General features: G+C 34.4%; 1 long non-coding RNA gene across 5 annotated transcripts in view; it reads right to left on the reverse strand.

Annotated features, from left to right (window-relative positions):
• Positions 1-13,001, reverse strand: part of LOC109375683 (uncharacterized) — a 109,805-nt gene that overhangs the window by 58,978 nt on the left and 37,826 nt on the right. For all 5 annotated transcript variants that reach the window (XR_002122619.1, XR_002122620.1, XR_002122621.1 and 2 more), the window contains exons 3-4: positions 3,208-3,380; positions 1,195-1,255 (exon numbers count right to left, since the gene is read on the reverse strand). This is a non-coding gene — a long non-coding RNA (uncharacterized LOC109375683). The remainder of the gene's footprint in view (positions 1-1,194; positions 1,256-3,207; positions 3,381-13,001) is intronic.

Raw genomic sequence — 13,001 nt, forward strand, 5'->3', positions numbered from 1 at the left:
GATAAAGAGGCATTAGTCACTATAGAATTGACTAAATGTGAGGTTTGCATTGGGTACATGGGGTGATTTCCTTAGGGGAATAGTTCTGATTCTTTACTTCAAACCTACAGCAGCTTCCATTTACTTTTCCAATAAATTTTAACACAGTGCTTAGGACCTACCTGACTGGACGCCAGCTCTTTAGGCTAGGCTCTGTGCCTTCATGAATCTGGCCATCAGGGTCCACTGACCTGGTTTCCTTCAAACACTTACTGAACTTTGGAGACCCCACAAACTGACACAGCCCGTTCCCTTCACCAAGTGGCACTCCCTTCCTCATCAATGAACAGGCTCCCCCTTTCATCCCATGGGAATGTCAGTCTCTGCCCGACTTCCTCTCCTAAGTAATCTCTCCTACCTCTCACTGTATTGTGGATATCTGGATATTTGTGTAGTAGAAAGTGGACCAGGCCCGGAAGGAGCAGACTTGGGTTTTACCCTGTTTCCAATATCATAGCAAAGCCATTTCAATTGTCTGTTAAGTCCGGTCAGTCCGTGGACTTTGTAACTGCCTCTGCATTGTTTTCAGTGTGAGTTGTGTTGGCGAAAGTTTCAACTCTGTGTACAGAAATCAGATCTCGATTTCCAATAGTGCTCTGTACTCAGTAAATATTTGCTGAATCAAATAGAATGGCAGATGATAAACAAGATTATTAATAAATCCAGTGGGATAAATGGGGAAAATAATGGTAAGTTTAGTTACTTTATTTGACTAAGTAAATGTTACTAAACATTATCTCATTGACAAGGGGTAGGCGAAGGGTTGGTTATGGGTTCCCCTTTCCCATCTCTCCATCTCAGCCAACAATTGTGATTTCCTTCTCTTATATCTGCAGAACAAAAGCTTTAACGTTCTTTCTTTGTACAGTTAAGGAGAGGTAACATGTAGTAGTGTATAGCAAAGAAACGGGCTGAATATTAACTACTAATTCATGTTTCCCTTGACAAGCTTCTGAATAAGCTCAGAAAGCCTCGCCAGGTAAACACCAAGTTGGATCACTTTATTTCTAAAAAAGATAAAAATAACTCAGTTCCTTGACAACAATCAAAGCCTTTTCAGTATTTCAACAAGTAGCATTCGGTGTTGTAACTCACTGCCATGGGTTCATTTTGGTCAAGATTATCTATTTCAGAGAAAATAAAAAATACGCTTACCTTTATCCTTCTTAGCCCATCACTTCTGCTGTTCAATTATGTGATCTTTGCTTGTGTGTACCTGAAATAGTGAGAAAGAATAAAAAAAAGAAAATTAAATATAACTCAATAGCATTTTGTGAAAGGCAAATATTTACAATTTTAAGTGATGACAGACACACACACTTCATAAAACTATTAGCATGCAACTCCAGCTGTAAAAACTGAACAGCAATAAGCCTAAGCTGGTTCGCAGCAAAAAAGTAAACCAATCACATCGACAAAAGCCACCATAAACAAAAAAACTGTATTTAAAAGATTAACAGTTTTGGCATTCATCCCTACCATCCAGTCTTTCACTTTCTTTTTTTCCACCAAAATTTAGCTTACGTTTGATGTTAGCAAGAGTTGCATTACTATTATTGTTAATTTTAGTTCTGTTTATTACCTTGAGGGTTATATATTGTAAAATAATTTTGGTGCCTCTAGTTAATGTTAATTAGTTGTTTTAATAACCTATAGACCTATTTGTTATGTTTTTGTAGGTTTACTTTTTTAACTATCAGGAACTTAATAACTGAGAATATTTAACATTACTGTTGCATAGGCAAAATTACAGAGTTACTATTAGTGTTACCTGTTTAACGTTTAGTCATCCTTTGAGTCCTGCGACATATTTCCTTAATAATCATCAGCCATCAAGTCTGATAGTCTCAAAAGAAATATCAGCCCTCTAAACTGCCTTCAAGGGCGGTGATATTTAGCACTGAAAATTACAAATAAAGTTTTTGAGGTTGAATAGCAACAACTGGCCAGTGACACTGATGATTTGTTTGTCAAAACAAATTGTTATAAACTACGCAAATGAAGTCCACGCACTCCTTCGAGTGAAAACAATAAAGTGAATCTACGCAATGCTTACATGTTGGATGGGATATTTAATGTGCGGGGAAACTCAAAGGTTGAAGAACTAGGCATTTAGACAGTGGTAAGTGGTAATCTTACCTCTTTATACTCCATTACTCTTTCTCACGAGAGACATGCTAATGCAAACAAGTCAATCAGAATTTGTGTTTAGCAAGATAAAGCTTAGAGGATAGTTTAAAATCCATTTATTATTCTAAATCCATTTTTTTCCATTAACATATTATACATTAGTGTTTACTAACCATGATTCATGTAACAGTTTAGTTTGTTAACTTTTAAATTATTTAACAACCATAAGTTATTAATACATTTTTTTAAGTATTACACAAATATCTTAAAACAGGCTTGGGTTCATTTTTGTAATTTTTAAATAGAAAACATTTTAGGCATCTCTTGAAGAAGAAATAAAGCAGGCATTTAAAGCTAGAAAACAAGTAATTCCAAATTTAGTTTTTACAAAAGTTTTCAGCTTTATTGACAAATTATGGCAAACATATTTGACAAATTGTGGTTTCCTATTTAGAGAAGCTTACACATGGAACTTTATGTGTGTGTTTTTTTTTTCGTTTTTAACAAATACAGGTTAAAACACTGAACAAATTCAGTTAGCTACATACATACAGTAGCTGTTTGTTTTCAACCCCATTAAAACAGCATTTAAAATTAAATTTACAAACTTAATATCGAACATCTTCATCTAACTAACAGATATTAAAAAGACAGGTTAAAACATCTTATCTACAACTTTATTATCAGCTAGTTCAAAAAATCATATTACAGTCTTTTAGCAACCCTAAACAAAGTTTTTGCTAGTTGATTGAGACTCAAAATCTGTTAACAGATTCATGCTCTTTCTTTAAAAAAAAAAAAGAAAGAAAGAAAAGAAAAAAGAAAAAAAAGATTACACACAACAATGAAAAACAACCAAGAGAATATCATCCTACTGAATGGTTTATAGACAATGCTTGCCAATGTCTCTTTTAGTCCGTTTTGTAAAATAATACTAGTGTCAATGTCACGTCAACAGTATAGGGGAAATACAAGAAATATAAGGGAGTAATCATGAGCAGTTATCCCTAGAATAGGAGAAAAAAAAAAGACTATTACTTGTATTGTTGCTGTTTATGTGGAGACCACAGGCTATGAATTGTCTTTGAGGTGAGGTCACGGTGGGAAGGACCTTCAATATCTACCATAGGGGTGCTCCCTGAATACCCCTCTGGCTGACCTTGGTGGTGGTGCCTTCAGGCTGGAGCGGGTCGTGGCCCATTCTTCTGGTGCTATGAACAAGAGAAAGACAGTAACATTCACATGGCTTCACAGTTATCAAAAACAGTCATTTAAGACACAGTAGCTGAAGAAAGAAAAGGAAATAAAAGATCTCAACACTGATGGCTCAAGCTTTACTACATTTTCCACATAGTGAGCTCATCTCAAAAAAGGGATATATTCTGAAATGCAGCCACATAGATAAACTTGCAGGGCATTGTCAAGAGGAGAGAGTTCTTAGATAACCCCATATCTTTTATGTGTGAAATTTCTATGCCACAAATAGAAAGAGGAGCACCAATGCAAACTATTCCATATTTAATCCTTTATACAGACTCCTAAAAGAAATTGGATATAGAAAACTAGTAGTTCTTAGGCCTTGATTAACTTGAGAATCACCCGGGAATCTTAAAATGAAAAACAAAACAAAATAAAAAATGACTAATGCCTGTTCTCTAGCTCCCAAACCAAATGACTAGAAAACTACAGGATGGGACCTAGGTTTTGATATTTTTCAAATGCTTCTCTGGATGATTTTTATGTGGCCCTGTGTTGAGATCCATTGTGCAAATCAAAATTAGTCAGAGCTGAGCAAGATATGGAGTAGGATAAATTTTAAGTAGCAAAATCAGTCAAGAAAAACAATGTATTAGTTTTTCCAAATAAACAAGTAGGAAAATAAGGAGGTATTAGCACACTAGGAAAATTTCTTATTTACCTGTTAATCAGACTATCAGTAACCTCAATGTTTTGGAATCTAGTCAAAACCCAAACTTTTGAGTATTATGGAAAACTTTGTTTGTACAGTCTATGCTGCCAGAAGACAAATGCAGCCCTCCTTCAAAGGGCCAGGGACTTAATATTGGCTTTATGATGACTTATTTGATACCAGGAGCTAGGTTATATGGGTCTTTCAATCAGAATTTAGTTCTTCAGTAGAGAGCAGATTTCATTTGTGGAGCTATGGTGGGAGGAAGTATGGACATAAGAAATGGGGTTACTAGAAAGAGACACATTGACACTGATAGCTGATATAAAAGGTGGTGGTAATGTCAATATCAAATAGAAAATCACTGCAGACTGAGGCCAACTGATGTCGAGTATATGCCCCCTAAAATTATCTCTAGCCATTCACCCAAACTGACCAATAAAACGTTTATTTATGCTTAAAAAAAGACTCTCTCTACCAAAAACAATAAAAAAAATTCCATTGCACTTACTATATTATAAGGCAAGGGATAATGATCTACAATACAGAAAAATGATCAAAAGTTTATCAGTGTAGAAGCTAATAGCATTTAAATGGATAAACATTAGGTTTCTGAGGATATCCTTTATTATAAATCATATCTGATGATAAATGGAAAATTATATCTCCTTCACTATTTAAGGTGCATACTTATGTTTATTTCATTATGTGATAGGACATAAAACAGAAGTGAGGGCCTAAATAAATACGACAAATGTTACCTTTACTCTGAATACAGACCTACCTAGATCAGGGGTTGGTAAGCTATGGCCTGTGAGCCAAATGTGGCCAGCTACATGTCACAGGCATGTCACAGGTGTGCTTATTTCCTAACACAGTCTATGGCTGCTTTCACTCTTCAAAGGCAGAGGTGAGTAGCTGTGACAAAGACCCTCCTGCCTGCAAAGACTAAAATAGTTACACTGTGGGTTTTTACAGAAAAGGTTAACAGACCCCTGCTCTAGATCTTGTTGTCTTTTTTTTTTTTTTTTTTGGTGGGAGATTGTAGATGTTGGTATTTCTTAAGGTGATCCCTTAAGGACAGAAACGTACCCCTGAGAGTCCAGAATTTCTCACCATAGACATTTTAGAGAAGAATTTTATGTAAATATTTGTTTGGAATTAAGCAAAACTTTCTTTGATGTACTAGAAAGGAAAATGGATTTTTGCTTACAAGTTTGAAAGTGACTTCTTAGCCTTATGTAATATAAATTTTATACTTTGCCCATGAATAATGTCAATGTCCTTGTCCTCCAGAGGTCAAATCTATCCCAGTTTATTATTGTTTTTAACAAAGGGAATTTACCACTTTTTTCTCCATTTGTTCTAGGGTGTTAGAGATCCCTGGGTTGCAATCTATGGGTTTAGGAGCTGAGATAATATGTTTCAAGTTTCCCAGGGAACAGAGGTTCTGGATCCTTTCTCAGATGCTGAATATTCCTGGTAGGTTCTGCAAAATAGCGAAACAACCACGAGCAGAGTGACAGCCATACCTGCTTTATCTACCCCCAGATTTGCCAGAACTTTTAAACTGGAATAATCCTGGGAATTTGCCACAGAAAACATAAGTGTTTAATAACACTCATTGATTTAGCTTTACATCACTGTATACCTGAAGCTGCAGACAGCTAATTGGTGGACTCAAACCTTATATTTCTTTAACTGTTGGCCAACATTAAAATGGAAAGTGTCACTGCTCATTGCTTTATCCCAAGTGACTAGAAACAATACAATGCCTTGTAGGGGTCTGAATGCAATGAATGACTGTTAAGAATGAATGATTAATTCTAGGAAATATGGAGCAGAAAGAGTTTCCTGTGACAACCTTGAAAACAGTAATGATTGAGCTGAAGAAATTCAACATTAAAAGCTCTATAACTGGAAATCTTATATATTTGTTACTGAGTTGAAGTCAGGCTTCTTACTCAAGAGGGTTAACTAGCTAAGTACCAAAAGTATTCACCACTGGGTTTAATGAAACAATCATAGTGGAATCCCATTACAAAAAAAGGTAAAAACATTATGTTTCATTGCACAAAAATGTGGCCTTTTATAATTGTTTGTATGGGAATTAATACTGTGTTCTTTCCTCCTTGAAAAGGCTAGGAAAAAGGAAAATACTAATAGTCTTCCATAATTGTAACAAGAAAGGCAGCAAAAATTAATTCATATCTAGGCAAAGTGAGTTTTTGATTTTCTAAGATCCCTTACCATTAGCAGAGGAAGTCAAGGATTTATTTCACTTAGTTCAGATCCTGAGCCCATTGTTTATATGTTCTCCATAATAATAAGTGAATTGAGATCAAGAAAATATTTTTTCTTTTTGCACCAAATTTCCTTGGTCTGTATTTTCCCTAATATCATAATGTTTACATACAGTAGAGCTACACATTTACAATCACCATATGATAATACAAGCCAGCATCTCTCAGCGAGGTGATGGTGGTCTTATCTGGACCGGAGAGTACTGATTCAATTAATATTTTTCCTTTGTCATCATATAGTGTGTAATTGAGCCTTATATGATCAGCTAATCCCTTCATTGCTCACCAGAAGCTCTTGGATTTCTTTACTATAAATATCAGAGATAGAAGTCATCCTTAAAAACATAAGGAATTCTAAGTTGAGTCCACCATGGAAACTTGCACGTGGAAAAAACCCAAACATAAGGTCCTCATGGTGGGAATTCTCTAAAATTTGAAGTTATAAAGGCCCAGGAATGGCTTTAGAATTTACATGTTTCCTTTGGGTTCTATTTCCAGCAAACGAGGTGGATTTAAAGTATTTTAGGGCTTCATGTAAATTTTGGAATCCTGGCCAATTGCTTCTATTCCCATGAGGCGGTCTAAAATGTCATTTTTAAAAAAATAATTGTGGATAATGAAATTTAGAGATAATCTTTCTTTGTCCTTCTGGAAAATGATAAAGGAAGTAAGATGCTCTCAATATCAGGATCATTGTCATATGAGAAGCATTAGCTAGACTATGCATGTGAATCAAGCAAATAAATTATTACTTAGAGAAGGTACAAAATAACTGTCTACCAAGTTGAAATTCCTGGACTGGCTTACAGAATTGTGGATATGGAAATAACAAATGAGAATATGAGAAACACAGCTTAAGTGACTTGATCATATTCCTAAAACATTTCTAGACTTCTCAATTAGATTTTAATGTACCATATAGTATATGAAATAAGAAGGAAAGGGGGCAAATAAAGCATTCATTAAATAAATTGTTTGCTTTTTTTTACTTTACTAAAGATCTCATATATGCCAGTCATTGTACTTACCCCTGCATATGAGGATAGTTTAAGGGACCTTAAGGAGGAGATCATAGAACACAACTAACATAAAATTTCATAGGTTATAATTGACATTTGAAGAAAATGCTGGAGAAAGCCTAAATAAGGGAGTTACTATCTTCCATCATTCAAACAAACTAGGATTGAACTCTAACATTTATTCTCTCTCTTTTTCTTTTTTCTCAAAGAAGTAATTTTCTGAGCAAATATGTAACATAGTTAAGAATTCAGATATTGTTTAACCTATTTAGGAGCACTTACTTTCTTTAAAGATTTTCCTGTATTAATCATTTTGTATCATCTGGCCTTGTTTCTTAAACTGGACTCTAAGATCTATGAGAGAAGAGACCTTCTAAGTTTGTGGAAACATAGTGAGAACACTATGCATATCTATAAGTGACATTTAAATAATGATATTACTAACTAAAAAGGAATTTTAGAATCAATTATGCAAAATAAGTAAAACAAGACTCTTATTCAGAAACACATAGTTAGCAATTAGGTTATACTGTTGCATATATTTGAAATATACAAATATTTCTTTTAAAAATTACTCTACCTCTGTTCTTTTTTTTTTTTAAACTCAGACTGATTTTTTTTACCCAGCTGAGTCAAGTTTTACAAAATGCCATAGAGTGCATCTCTATTACATGCTCATAAGAATCACTGAGGAACATTTTACTTTGATAAAGTGGTGTAAATTACCCCGGTAACCCTTCTCATGCATAAATGTTACCCTAGTGACTTAAAAAGCTTCTGCATCTCAAATACTCTGCTCTCAGCACAATCAGGCCTATGAAGTGATGTGCATTTCTCAATGTGCTCTCATTCCTGCCATGGGGCAAGTTACTTTGGGAGCATTCAGAGTGGGAAAGAAAAATCTGGACGATTTTTAAAGTTGCAAAACTGTGTTGTATGATTGTTCCAGAGGTACTATAAATGTTTAAATTTGTGTGTGTGTGTGTGGGGGGGGAATGAAGCATAGGAAGAAGGCACCAACTGAGGAAATGTCTGCATTATTTAAGTACTTGGAAAGTAAACTCTTAGTGTTTATCTTCCTGGAAGTAGGTTTAAAATGCCACCTTTAGAATTAATTAACTTTTAGTCATTTCAAAAAGAATATAGAACATCATAGAGATCATTGAGGACACAGCTCTTATGTTCACACTTTGCTAGACCTACATAGCTATTTGTATATGTTTCTGAGATCTGAAAGAGAATCTCAAATACAATTTATTTTACAAGGTATTGAGAACCTATTTGAAGTAATAATGACTGAGAACTTTCCTAATCTGGTGAAGGAATAGACATACAAACCCAGGAAGTGCAGAAAATCCCAAACAAGATACACCCAAACAGGCCCACGCCAAGACACAGTATAATTAAAATGGCAAAGGTTAAAGACAAAGAAAGAATGCTAAATAGCAGCAAGAGAAAGGCAACTAGTTACTTATAAGGGAGCTCCCATATAAGATTGTTAGCTGATTTCTCAACAGAAACTTTGTAGGCAAGAAGGGAGTGGCACAAAATATTCAAAGTGATGAAAAGCAAGGACCTATAACCACTGATACTTTCCCCTGCAAGGATATCATTTAAAATTGAAGGAGAAATAAAGAGCCTCCCAGACAAGAAAAAACTAAAGGAGTTCATCAAGAGCAAACCAACATTACAGGAAATGTTAAAGGGTCTTCTTCAACAATAAGGAGGGGGGAAAACATAAAGATGAATAATAAAATGGCAATAACTACACTTTAAACACATATGGATTAAATGCTCCAGTCAAAATACATAGGATAGGTGAATAAGAAAACAAGACCCACACATATGCTGTCCATAAGAGATCCACTTCAGATCAAAAGACAGAGTGAAAGTAAATGATGGAAAAAGATATTTCATGTGAACGGAAACAAACAAACAAACAAAAAATAAACATTGGGGTAGCAATGCTTATATAAGACAAAATAGACTTTAAAACAAAAGCTATATTAACAGATGAAGAGGGACATTAAATAATGATAAAGGGATGAATCCAACATGAGGATATAAGCCTTGTAAACATTTATGAAGCCAACATAGGAGCACCTAAATATATAAAGGAAATATGGACCAACGTAAAGGGAGAGATGGACAGTAATACAATCACAGTAAGGGACTTTAACACCCCACTGACACCAATGAACAGATCTTCTGGAAAGAAAATCAACAAGGAAATAGTGGCCTTAAATGACACACTAGGCCAGATAAATTTAATTGATATTTTTAGAGCATTTCACCCCAAAGCAGCAGAATGTACATTCTTTTTAAGTGCATAGGGAAAATTTCCCAGATAGATGACATGTATGACAACAAAACAAGTCTCAATAAATTTAAGAAGACTGAAATCGTATTAAGCATCTTCTCTGACCACAGTAGTGAAACTAGAAATCAATTGCAAGAAAAAAACTGAAAAACACACGAACACATGGAGGCTAAATAACACGCTACCAAATAATGAATGGGTCAACAATGAAATCAAGGGAGAAATGAAAAGATACCTTAAGTCAAATGAAAATCCATACAGAATGACCCCAAATCTATGGGACATAGAGAACGCAGCCCTAAGAGGAAAATTCATAGCAATTCAGGCCTACCTCAAGAAACAAGAAAAATCTCAAATAAACAATCTAACCTTACACTGAAAGGAACTAGAAAAAGAACAGCAAACCAAGCCCAAAGTGAGTATAGGAAAAACATAAAGATTAGAGCAGAAATAAACAAGACAGAGTCTAAAAAAAAATATAAAAGATCAACGAAACCAAGAGCTTTTCTTAGAAAAGATAAACAAAATTGATCAACCTTTAATCAGACTCATCAAGAAAAAAAGAGAGGACACAAATAAATAAAATCAGAAATGAAATAAGAGAAGTGACAATGGACAGCACTGAAATACAAAGGATTATGAGAAAATATTATGTACAATTTTATGCCAACAAATTGGACAATCTGGAAGAAATGAATAAATTCCTAGAAACATACAATCTTCCAAGATTGAAACAAGAAGAAATAGAAAATCTGATCTGACTGGTTACTACTAACAAAATCTAATCAGTAATCAAAAACTCCCAACAAACAAAAGTCCTGGACTGCATGGCTTCACAGGTAAATTTTACCAAACATTCAAAGAAAAATTAATACCACCTATCCTTCTAAAACTATTCCAAAAAAATTCAAAAGGAGGAAAAACTCTGAAGCACATTTTACAAAGCCATGATTACCCTGATTCCAAAACCAGAAAATGACATTACAAAAAAGGAAAACTATAGGCCAATATCCCTGAAGAACATAAATGCAAATATCCTCAACAAAATATTAGCAAACTGAATTCAGCAATGAATTTAAAAGATCATACAACCATGATCAAGAGATTTATTCCTGGGATGCAAGGTTGGTTCATTATATAAAAAGAAATGAATGTGATATACTACATAAGTAAAGTACTGCATAGAGAATATAGTCAAGAATGTTGCAACAATTATGTATAGTGCCAGGTGGGTTTCAGACTAATCGGGGTGCATAACCTCATAAATTATGTAAATGTCTAACCATTATGCTGTAATGTCAATTGTAACCGAAAAAAAAATCAATAAAAATACCCCCCAAAATAATTTATTTTAAGCACTTTACAACAAAAAAGAACAGCTCATGCTAATTGTTTTTGGTACACTATAAACCAATAAGCAAAACCCACAACTAAAGTAGGAAACCTAAATTAATCTCTTTTGTTACAGGCTGCTAGTGCCTGGTTTTCCAATCATATTAGAGGATTACAACAAGGTTGATTAAAATTTACACTGGCTCTAAGCCATTCAGTTTGTTAGTCTTCATTAAGTTTCTGATCTTTCAGAGGAATATCATTCTATTTAAAAGCATTTTTTCAAATATATACTTACATGTTGTTTTACGGATATTTATTCCCAAAGAAAATAGGTTAGATATTTTATTGTTGTTGTAATTCACTATAATAATAATGCCAATTTTCTTTATTTATTTTAAAATAGCCTATTAAAAAAGAAAGATACTACCATCACACTTTCTGAGGGTGAAACACAGGGCTAAGCATTTTATGTATATTATTAGCAAATAACAATTTTCCCACCAGAGAGGTGCTAATGTTCCCTTCCTTTTTAAGAAGAGGAAACTACCTCAGCAAGTTTAGATGTTGGAAAGACCCAGAATTTTTATTTATAACAGCCTCACCATCTTTCTACCACCCCTTCCATCTGAAAGAAACTCCTGACTGCCACTTCTTTTTCCTTTTCTTTCCTAGAAAATAGGACTTAAATTTATTTTACTCCTTTCGGATTATATAATGCTTGGCGATTCCAAGGAAAAACAATTAACTAAATGACTGAGATTGTAACTTGACTTTTGTTAAGAGGAATGTGGGCTCCTTGAACTGAATTGTAAAGGTGCAAATCGAGGTGTTCACTCATCCAAACTGAAAGGCAGGGTTATCTGCTCTGCTCTGAGCATTTTAAAATATTAATGAGATTCTGGAGCTGAATAGCTCAACCACTTCATCTACACAGTTTGTATTGCCACGATTTGTAATTGCTGAGTTTGTTGTTTTAAAAAGCAGATGGTAAAAGGGAAAAATACTAAAGGAGAAATATAGATGATCAGCATCTGTTTTCACAGACAGAGTGAATTATGTTCCAAGAAGAGTTAACTTTTAGTTCACCATCAGTTATGCTGTCAGGAAATTCAGTCAGCTGATGGGAAGCATTTCTAGCTTTTATCACTGTTTCAAAAAAATTTTTTTTAATATTTTATGTTAGAAAAAAGTAACACTGAGCGTAATCCACTTAGAGAATAAAAAAGGGCTGGGCCTTTCTAAGCACTCTATTCTCAACTCTAGAATTTTATGATACATGTAGCAGACACTTGGTAATTATTTATTGAATGAATTAATTATATTTAAATATTTTACATCTTAATTTTGTACCTATAAAAGAAGCCACAGGCTTCCATCAGAAGGATCTCTTCACTTTGAATGGGAGTCCCAAGAGTTTTGCAGCCAGAGCTGCATTTGACTTCTGGTTCTTCCTCTTCCTTGTTGAAAGACCCCTTTAGCAAATCTCTTAATCTAATACTGATGACACAATTTAATTGTCACAAACCATTCTGAGCTTCTGACATGCATATCTAACTGCCCGTGGGCCATCTCCTCAGGTGTCTCAAAGTCAGCTTTTTTCAAAACTAAACTCATCTTTTTCTCCGTACTACCTAATAATCTTCCCACATTTCCTGTTTGAGCAAATGATGGAACTATCTACTCTCTATCTACCTAGTTACCCACCAAACACTCTTTACATCGTCATGATCTCCTCTTTTCTTTGCCCAATGGATCTAAGCAGTAACCAAGCTTTGTCTTTTCTTCCTTAATATATATTTAACCCATTCATTTCTTCCCATCTCCACTAACCTTATTTCACTGCAAGTCATTATCATCTTCGCCCGGAATACTCAGCTCCCTAGTGACCTTTTGTACCTTTGCATAATTTTATTTTTATCCATGCTATAATGCATAATAGGGAATAT

This window comes from Hipposideros armiger, unplaced genomic scaffold (genome assembly GCF_001890085.2).
Source record: "Hipposideros armiger isolate ML-2016 unplaced genomic scaffold, ASM189008v1 scaffold_985, whole genome shotgun sequence".
NCBI lineage: Eukaryota > Metazoa > Chordata > Mammalia > Chiroptera > Hipposideridae > Hipposideros > Hipposideros armiger.